Raw genomic sequence first — 10637 nt, 5'->3', positions numbered from 1 at the left:
AGAGAATGCCAAGAGTGTGCAAAGCAGTAATCAGAGCAAAGGGTGGCTATTTTGAAGAAACTAGAATATAAAACATGTTTTCAGTTATTTCACCTTTTTTTGTTAAGTACATAACTCCACATGTGTTCATTCATAGTTTTGATGCCTTCAGTGAGAATCTACAATGTAAATAGTCATGAAAATAAAGAAAAAGCATTGAATGAGAAGGTGTGTCCAAACTTTTGGCCTGTACTGTATGTGTAAAATGTCTGACAGGCAGTCAAGGAGGAAAGGAGATGCATGATTCTCTGACTGGTTGCTCTTTTTTTCAATACCACAGACAAGCAAATGTACACAATATGGTAACTGCCAAATTTCATACTACAGTATACAGTTTAAGGGTTTACTGCTGCAACCCTCAATGAGTTCTCAAACTTTTGATGAATGAATGCCATTTTTGGGAGCTAGCATATGGTTTAGGGCTGCACAGAATAAGTACACACAAACACTTTACAAAAGTTCTGTGAACTTTACAGTTCACAGAACTGCAGTGCAGCGTAATAGTAGAAGCAGTAGTATCATAATTTGGTAATTTGTTAAGTTTGATAGATTATGCTTACATTTGTTGGGATAAAATAATCAAATCATTGTGATTATTTTTCTCACTTTATCTCAGGTAGTATGATCACCATTACATATTTCATTTTCATATTTTTATACAAATGTTGCCTCTTAGTTTGTGCTATTTTTTCCATTTTAATTTCACATTTCTTTGACAGATGTGGTCACATTTTTGATGCATGAACACAATTTACTAGGAAAAAAAACGAGAAAAAGACAGAATCAAAAGATGACAAAGTGATGCACAGAGCAGAAAGAGTGAAGCTGAACTGAAAGTGGCACAAGGTCAGATTCAGTCTGAATATTTATCTTGCAGATGTTAGTCTGACAAAAGTAAAATGAGAGTCTGCTCATCTACTTGCAGAAGCACAGTGAATAGTTTCATCTAGCAAGCAAACACACAAAACTAAAGTTTCAAGTTGCTTAGAGGGAGGAAAAGAGAAAGAGAGATGGAAACAACAAACCAGAGACAATATTTAGAGACGAGTAAAATATGAACAAACTATTAAATCTCAAGTTATAAAATTAAGATGCTTTTTAAATATATGTGCAGTCAGTGAGATGTGAGAGAGACTGTGAGGACCTAAAAACTTGGATGGAAATCCTATGTAAAAAAAAAAAAAAAAAAAAAAAAGAACAAAAGGTGGAACGGGTGCACATATCCTCTGAAACAGATGAGGATTTGAGATTGTAACATTAACAAACAAGACATCACAGTACAAAAATGTCAGAGATATGTCTGACATTGCATTATCCGGCAGATTTTTGCTGGCTCTAGGGCTGTTGCTAAAACTATGAATTATACTTCTGCATTTTACACGACACAAAGAGGAAAAAGCATATTGAGAGGGCCATCTCTGTCTCTTTCTCTTTGTCAAACTCTGATCAAACGGTAAAACTAGACAGTGCTGATGGGCCAAAATTCAGTTACTGTTTTGCCCATTTCTCGCCTAAAATGTCTCCAGAAACATATTTTAGTGCACTGTTTGGCTGTAATATGAGAATTTGTGAACAGGATGTGGCCGCCATACTGTTTCCTGTTTTGTTTAAACAAAGTTTGAAAAACTGAGATCAAACAGTAAAACTAGACAGTGCTGATGAACCGATATTCTTTTACTGTGTTGTCTCTTTCTTGCCTAAAAACGTTTTCGGAAACTTGTAGTGTGTTGGTGCAGTGTGGCGCAGTGACTTCTGGTAGTTTTAGGTTTTCATTTGAGCAAAAGTGAATGCCACAGCCCTTTTTCTTTGCTTTCACTGGTCATGTAGCACCAATTTCAAATGTCTTTCTACTGCATAGACCGCCTAGTTTTATGAACAGAGCATCCTTACAGCAGCAAGACACTTCTTTAACTGAACAGTAACTCTCCTTCAGCACAGAACATGGCATGATCCTTTAGTATTAACAAACTTATAATTGACACAGTTGAGGACTCTCCCTCCATCAGTTCTCCAGCTGCAGTGTGACTGCACTGACACAACAGTGCAGAAAGAGGCAGTACAGCCTGTGAAACCTTCTGCTCACTGACTTGTTTCTCACAGTTGATGTTGTTCTGATGTGTTTTGGGATAAACAGACGCCCGGCGACAGTGAAACAATTATCCAGTTTGCACCCCGTCGAGGTCCAGCATTCCTCCTTTGTGTTGGAGGAGCTAAATAAAGCTGCTGTGTCGAAGGTGTTTCCTCACTTCAGCTGCCACAGAGGGTTCAGCTGTAGCTGTGAGCAGATGTGCTGAAGTACGAACACAGAAACAAAACTTTGACTTCAGTAGCAATTTACAATATCCATGATTAGCTGCTAAGAAATATAATGACAGTTTAATTTAAGGTCATTTAGAGGCATCTATTGGCAGAAATGGTTTATAATATAACAATGTTTTTATTAGTTTATAATCACCTGAAACTACAAAGTGTTGTGTTTTTGTTCAGTACCTGAAATTGTACCTGCAATTCTGAGTTTTGGGATCACCTTGGCTATTTATACAGGTCAAATGGGGTCCATGTCATTGGTTCGACAGCCCATTGGTTCGACATCCCATTAGTCCGACTGTCCGCGGTGCTGAACGGCTCGCGGCGGGCATATGGTGCGCCGCGACTGGCTTGAGGCGGAGCAGGCTCACAGCTTATGTGTTTGTCACTTTCTTTTTCATTTTAACCCACACCATGATCTTTTCCTGACCCTAACCAAGTGGTTTTTGTGTCTAAACCTAACCAGACCTTAACCACAGGGCATCATGATGATTTCGGAACGGACTTCGGAACAATGAGTTTAATATGGTCGGAACAATGGGATGTCGGACCAATGGGCTGTCGAACTAATGGGCAGTTCCCGGTCAAATGATGGGCTCATTGTGAAAGATACAAATCTTGGATGCTGGGTTTGCAGGGAAATTAAATCTTTGGGGGTACACAACGTGTTTTATTGTATCATTAAGCAATATTATATCTGTGTACAATTTGATCTGTATCAATAGCTACTAAAAAAGGGAGAAGTTGAAATTCTGCAACTCACCACTAGATGCCACTAAATCCTACACACTGGACCTTTAAATAAATATAAACAATGTTATATAAATGAAACCACAACCCTGTTTTGCTCTGAATGATCACTCCTGAAACAACACGTTAATCTCATGATGCAAAATTTAAAATTATTTCACAATCAGTATGTGAACAATACAGATGTGCGTACATGAGCTAATTACTGACAAATAGCACTGATGAAGAAACCGGCCTCGGATGCTAATTACCTGCAGGTTTGTTGGTTGATACTTAATGATCCCAGTGGGAACACGGAGCAGAGGAGAGAAACCTGCAGTCTGAATAAAAACACTTCATGACAGATGAAAGCACAGACAGTATTAGCCGGAGTCTACTGGGAATAACTCAACATATAAATAAACATAAGGCGTCTTTTGCTGACATATTAACAAGGAGGAAGCTCATTAACAAGTGTTTACACTCTCAGGTACACAGATGGAAGAACTTTAGGCAGGTGTTTGCTGTTCACCATTTATTTGCAACTTGAGATCAGACAAATATACAAGAACAGTAAAAGCACAGACAAGTAATATAATTATTATTTTCGTTGTTTATATTAATTAATATCATTTAGCAAATAATAATTATGATTAGATTTATGTTAGTATACCAAAAATGGTACATATAAAAAATCTAACTACTAATTCTAAGGTCAATAATGAACCATTAAGCTCAAAAAATATTGTCATTCCTGTCTCTACCACAAAAAACTGTCTCTTACTACATTATCTTTGACTGATGTTCAATTCTAGTGTCATTTAGGAGAATTATCTGTAAATAAATACAGCCAAATTATTATTTTTACCTGAAAATACAGAGAAGTTGGTGCACATCCTCCACCAAGAAGGTAAAGCAGCTTGTATGTTGTCTGAGAAGCAAAGTCTGGTGGTCTGTTAGTGAATGAGTCAGCATGATATTGTAAAAGTGATGGAACAAACATGGGTTTATTAAAAGGCAAGGGGGGAGGGGCGATTAGATAAGAGAACCAACTGTACCCAAAACTACAATTATATCATTCCACAACCAGAAACTGGATTACCAGAACCATCTGGGAACACGGAACATTACAAAGCCGCAGCCTACAATCTAAGAAGTGGTTCAAAAAAGATTTAACTGCAACCCATAAGCTGATCGCATTTCACTGGAATTGTAGCTTGTATGACGTCATGTGACAAATAATTGATTGATTGATTGATTGATTAAATTTTTACATAGGCTGCCTCATGTGCCACAGTGTCTTCTGTAATATAACCACTCGAGTCACTACTTCAGGCAGAAATGTCAAATTCTGTGTGTAGCAGCTTAAATATTTTTGAGGTTTTTCACTGTTGGTAAGATCAGGCTATATTAAAGCTGCAGTTGTTTTTGTCATTTGCTGAAAGTGTCACTATATTCACACAGCACTAAATTAGACAGATAATCTGGGGGGAAAAATCATATCCCTCTGCCTACTCTATTGCCTTTTAGCACATACAGTGGCTTTACTGCATGTGAATGAAAACAACCAATCAGAGCCGAGGAGTCTCTAACGCAGCTGTCAGTCATGACTCTTGAACTTCGTTCAAACTGTCGAACTAGGCAGCACTCATCAAATATGAATCAAGATTCTATTACTGTTCACACAACCTCATGTGTTTCCATAGCCTGGTTCCAGACCATAGACCCCGCCCACTCAACTGATTAGGCTTGCATCTCTGGTCTGGCATACTGCAATGAATTTGCGATTTATCTCGTCCAAACGATGGAAGGACCAATGAACGCCGGGGTTGGGGGCGGGTCTAGCAATTAGCCAATCAGTGCCACGCTGATGTCAAGCTGTACACCAGTGGGTAACTGGTGAGGATAGCAACAATGGCGACCGCTACAGATCCTACAGACCACATTAACGATGCTACCGAGGTATTTCGCCACTACTCGCGTTAATGGAGGACCAAATTAAGGAAGCTGCTAAACTGGATTTAACGGCGATGCAGCTGCGCGTGCACAACGACGGAGACATTTTAAACGGGCAATGCTCGCTTGTTTTCGGCACCCCCGAGGCATGGATACTAATGACGTCAGATTCTGGGTGAGTCGTTGATCTCTACTGATTGGTTAGGGAAAAATCAAATTCCCTCCCCCTTGTAAATCGCCTTCAATGGAGGCAGTGTCAGACTGAAGGTTCTGGGAGCTTCAGTCTGACACTCAGGCTAGTGTTTCCAGATATTTTAGTGTACTGTTTAGCTGTAAAATGAGAAAGCTTGTGACCCAGCCGCGATGTTGGAAACAGATGAGCCAAAACCAAGCACTGCCCACCAGCCAAAGCAAACTCTGTCATTTTACAGCTAAACAGTACACTGAGTTATGTTTCTCAAAACATTTGAGGTGGAAAATAAGCAATGCAGTAATGTCCAGTTCAGACCAAAGATTCACAACGAGACGAGTTGAAACAGGCAACTACTGTACTTGCAATGCGCTCTTCTACAGCGTTCTAAAAATCTGCCAGGGCATAAGCGCATACAGCAAACAGCAGCAGCAACCCACTGTTGGATACTGGTACACCATGAGGACAGAAACAGAAGGCTCAGCGGGGATGGAGCACCTGCCACAGCAAGCAAACACACCGGCCAGTGAACTTTACTACAAGCCAATTGGCTGTTTAAACAGATGACGCACTTTACCTTCTAAAACCAGCTGCCAACAATTTGACCAGCAGAGTTGCAGGTGACGCCATCAGCCAGCTTGAGTCAAGCTCAGACGGCCACTTCACACCGCTGCAACTTTTCTCTGCAAGGTTCTTTAACAGTTTTGCTCAGCGCTGCCTAGTTTGGCAGTTTGACCACAGCCTGCGAGCAGTCACTGACATAATTGACAGCTGCGTCAGAGATTTCTTGGTTCTGGTTGGTTGTTTTTCTTCAGTTGTGGTGGATTCTTGTAAACACTATTAGAAGCAGTAGGAGGAGGCAGGGGAACATTCATTTTTTTTACAACCTCTGTCTGTGCACTGCTGTCTGGATGTAGTTTCAGCAAATATGACAAAGAGTTATTTTTCTATAATGTACCAACTGTAGCTTTAATCTTTATCTGATGGGGACAAATACAATATACATTAAGACTTGCACCATTCCAATACAGTGTATCACAGCATTTATAGCTACCGCTGATTTCCAATGCCCGTACCTAGGAGTTCCTTTAACAATCATGATCACAGACAACAAGGTAAAACTATGTGGTACATTTTATTGACCTTTAAGGAACAGCAGTTTGACTTGCCAGCATACTCATATATACAGTATTTACACATATACACACATACACACTGCGTACACATAGATACCTACCTTCCTACCCTCCATCCCTACACATAGTTACATTATTATTTTGACTTCAGTAGGCAGTGAATTGTATATGCTACCTCCCTTTGTAGAAAAGGACATCAGTATTTTACAGGTACCTGAGGTAGTATTACTTGTAGACAATCTGAGGGCCTGTAATGGTCACGCCATGTCACAAAGAGCCTGATGAGCAATGGCCATGCGAATACTTGCAGATAAAATTGGCATTTGCAAATGCAACATAGCTGTCAAAACTTGACATGTTCAGGTTTTCCAGGATGTGACAGTGGTGTGATCTTACTGGAATTTTGTCCAGTATTTTTATTGGTCAGTTATATAACCTCTGTAGGGGTTTACTCACTGATGAACTAGCCTGTGACCACGAGGTAACACAGAAACTGAGTTGTGAGAAAATAATTTAATATTGAGTAACATTTTTATCAATATGAGGCACTGATAAACTGTATCATTTACACTCAACTGACCACAACTAGCATATCAAATCTTATCAGCATGATTGTGTCAGGCATTTGTCATTATTTTGGGCATTTACTGATTGATAAAAAAAAATAAGAAGATGAATTTAAAATGACAACAACTGTTAGTTGCAGCGAGTGCAGATTGCACTTTTTTTTTTTTTACAGAAAATATTTAAAATAATTTGATATGGCATAGCTTGGCAGCTTGGCTTGTAAAAATTCAATGGTTGATTGTGGAAGCTTTCTCTTCCAGCAGTAGGTTCTCTGTTCCTCTCAAACTTCTCAAAATGAGACAAGTTATGTAATGAGTGTATCAGTGACAGGGCTCTGACCTCTGGCTCCAGGCAGGAGAGCTCTTCTGTATATAAACACACGCTGTACAACATTGAGTCTCTGAATATTCAGCGCCCTGATGAGTGCTTCTAGTCTCTTACATTGGCTGAACAGCATACTGATAGACACCAGTGGAAGGTGACTAACAGTGGGAAGAAGCAGCAGCAGAATTTAAAACACTTTATGAACACATTTGTGTTGCCTCCACTGCTGGCTGTGTAGGTGGAGTTGCCATAGAAACCAGGAGCTTGTTGCGACTGCCTGGACTGAGTGTTGATACTCTGGAAGCTGGTTTACAGAGATGATAAAGAGTGTGCTGTTTGCCCAAAAATCTACTCTGCATGATTTGTTCCCACTCAGATTGTTCGTAGAATTTTCCCTTCTTTTCAAGAATGAACATCTGACCATGTTCAGACACCAAAACCAGAGCCTGGTGTCTTTTATTAGCCCGTCTCTCGGGTCATGAGGCTGCTTGCTGTTTGTATTCCCAGAGGGAAACTATTCCAGGACTCTAATCCTCTGATAATATCTGTTCTCTGCATGTTGACCTGCAGCTCCTTAAAGCTGCTGTCTCCACAAGACATGAACAATGTGGCGGATCAGCAATGTGTGATGTGAGAAACCATAGAAAGTGGACGTATGTTTAACATGACAAGCAAAAAAGATGTATTCAAGGAAAACATCAACATTGTGTAGAGCGCTGAAGCAAAATCCTGGTTACACAAAATCTCCATGTGGATTTCCTCTTGTGACGCTGCTATTTTAAGAGACTAAATCCAGTTATTTGGTAATTATTGCAATCCCTGTTTTGACATAACAGCAAAAACAACAAGCCTTTCAGTCGTTCAGCCTCACAGAAAGGAGTTTGTATCCAATGAGAGCTGTGGCTGCTGCATCTGGAGCAGAAACTCGGCCTGTTTTTAGATTTTTCTGGCCTGTTTTTCTACTGATGCTTTTTAGTGGGGTTTTTGTTTGTTTGTTTGTTTTTTTATTGCCATGACACGCCAGGAGCATTTTTCTAATGCGATTAATTTACACATAAATGTATTTTTTCAACCTGTTGTTTTTGCCATAGGTACTTTTACACTCAACGCAAGTATTATGGAGCAAAAATGCAGCGTAACCTTTTTTTGGAATGAGGTCAATTTTTCTGAGCTTACACATCGCAAATAAAGGCATCAGCCAATAACATTGTGTGGAACGGACATCACACCATGAGGTCACAACAATGGCGGTCCTGTTACAATTGTTGTAAATTTGCATCGTAGCCAGTATGAATAGTTGTGGCATGAAATATTTTGCAGGGAACGTGTCTACTTAAAGTAGCAGAGGACTTTTATCTTGACAAAATTAAAGACATTTACACTATAAACTGGTGCATAAAAATTCCTTACAATGCAGAAAATGAAGTGTTTTGACGCACTACATTTTTTGGTGCAGAACCCCCAAACTGTCCCCCTAATGTTGAAACAAAGCCTTGTTGCAAGTATGGCAAGTAAAACCTGTCAAAATCAACACGAGAAGGAATTATCTCATGTTTCAAATCATAGGTTAAATCTTGAAAATTTGGTGAAACACCCCCGTTGGACATTAAAGTCATATCAGTTGTCTCACCATACGATTTTATGTTTAAATTTGTGTTGTCATGCATCCTGCTTCTTTTATGCAAGAAGCATTGTTTTGCATTTTGACCTGTAGATTTACAATTTGAAGAGATTTCCCAAAAAGTTGAGATTATTTCATTTCTGTTTTTGCTAGGTTTGTTATCATATTGTCTCCTGTTCTTTGATGAACCTCTTTTTAAAGTTACATGACATGTTTTTGTCTCTAATTCATGTCTTCGTGAGCTAAAAGTAACGTTCTACCCAGCTGGACAACAGGATTTCCTGTTTTGTTGTCATGTAACCACCAAATGTAAATATATGTAAATGTATGTAAAATGTACAATGTATGTAAATATAAAAAGCCCGGGGAAAACACCAGTAAGAACATTAGATATACTATAGTAGTAGTGTAGAAGATAGTATCGTAGAAAACTGACTTTTCATTCGCATAGAAAATGCTGCGGATTGTCACAAGACTGCATTACTCTGACTGACCACATGATGCCAGTGCAGAGCAAAGCATGCAGACTTGCACAGCCATACACACACTCACACACAAAGTCACAAGTGCTGCACCGGATGACAGTGTGGTCACAACAGTGCACAGCAGAAGTGCCACCTTAATGGAGTTTTGTTTTTTTGTTGTTGTTTTTTTTCGCTCTCTCAGCCTCTCAATTGCCCTGACGTGACATCCGATGGCAGCTGAGCAGCAGCCATTTCCATAAGCAGCAGAGGGGGGAATGAGGACAGAGGGATGACAGCATGATGGAGACAGAGTGGGAGAGACAGGGATGTGGGTGGTTTTAAGCAGAGAGGAGATGCTCTGCTCTGGGAGGCTGTGTGGACATTCATTGGCAGCGAGGAGCCTGTGACACTCTGATGAGGCTGTAACCGTGCGTAACTGCTCCACAGCTGACCAACACCAGATCCCAGAGCCCCCATACAAGCAGGAGTCCCACTAATCTGAGCACTTTAAAAACTCTAAGCAGCAGCGAGTGGATGGTAAGAGCACTCAGAGGTATTTAACTGAGAGGCCCCAACATGCACACATACTGTGCTGCTGCTGCTGGTGGTTACATGCTAATGGGATGCTAAAAACACTTGTATGAGGTACTTCTGCTTTGTGGCAGTTTCATGCAGAAAATTCAGTTTCTTCACTCTGCCCTTCCTCTCCTCTATCACATGTTTCATCTCTCCGTCTGTGGTGGATGAGTTTGGACATGTGGCTGGCTGCTGCTCGCACTGCGTGTTGGAGGGCAGGATCAAGCGGTGCCTCAGGGTCATCAAGTGGTCTAAAAACATGACATGAGATCCTCTTGGATCGACATCAGAGGAGCCTCAGAGGGAGGGCAACAGTTTGCCATCTCATAACGCATTTCAGGGTCTTCTCGAACAGTCTGGCAGACTGTGAGGGTGCATTTTACTGCACAGCTCCTGCAGCTACTGTGGAAACAACAAGTCCTCTAACCCATACAGCAACTTAGGGTGTATGTTTCCACCCTCTAATAAGACCTACAGGAGTGTTTCCTAAGTAAGCGGGCACATGACATAGCTCACATGACATACTACGCTAAGTACACCAAGAGCCAACTCAATGTTGACTCTTGGTGTCTTGGGACACAAACAGCAGTCTCCGGGATGAAAGTCCTGCCACAATAGCCACACTAGCTGCTGTCCCTGGTAAGTTAGCACAACCATTAGCACAGCTGTTAAGGGAAAACTGCAGCCAGTTGCAAAATACTCCGAAAAACACTCCAGTGGTCATATAC

The sequence above is a fragment of the Epinephelus lanceolatus genome, chromosome 18 (genome assembly GCF_041903045.1).
Source record: "Epinephelus lanceolatus isolate andai-2023 chromosome 18, ASM4190304v1, whole genome shotgun sequence".
In the NCBI taxonomy this organism is placed as follows: Eukaryota; Metazoa; Chordata; class Actinopteri; order Perciformes; family Serranidae; genus Epinephelus; species Epinephelus lanceolatus.
Note: the sequence above shows the minus strand (reverse complement) of the source record.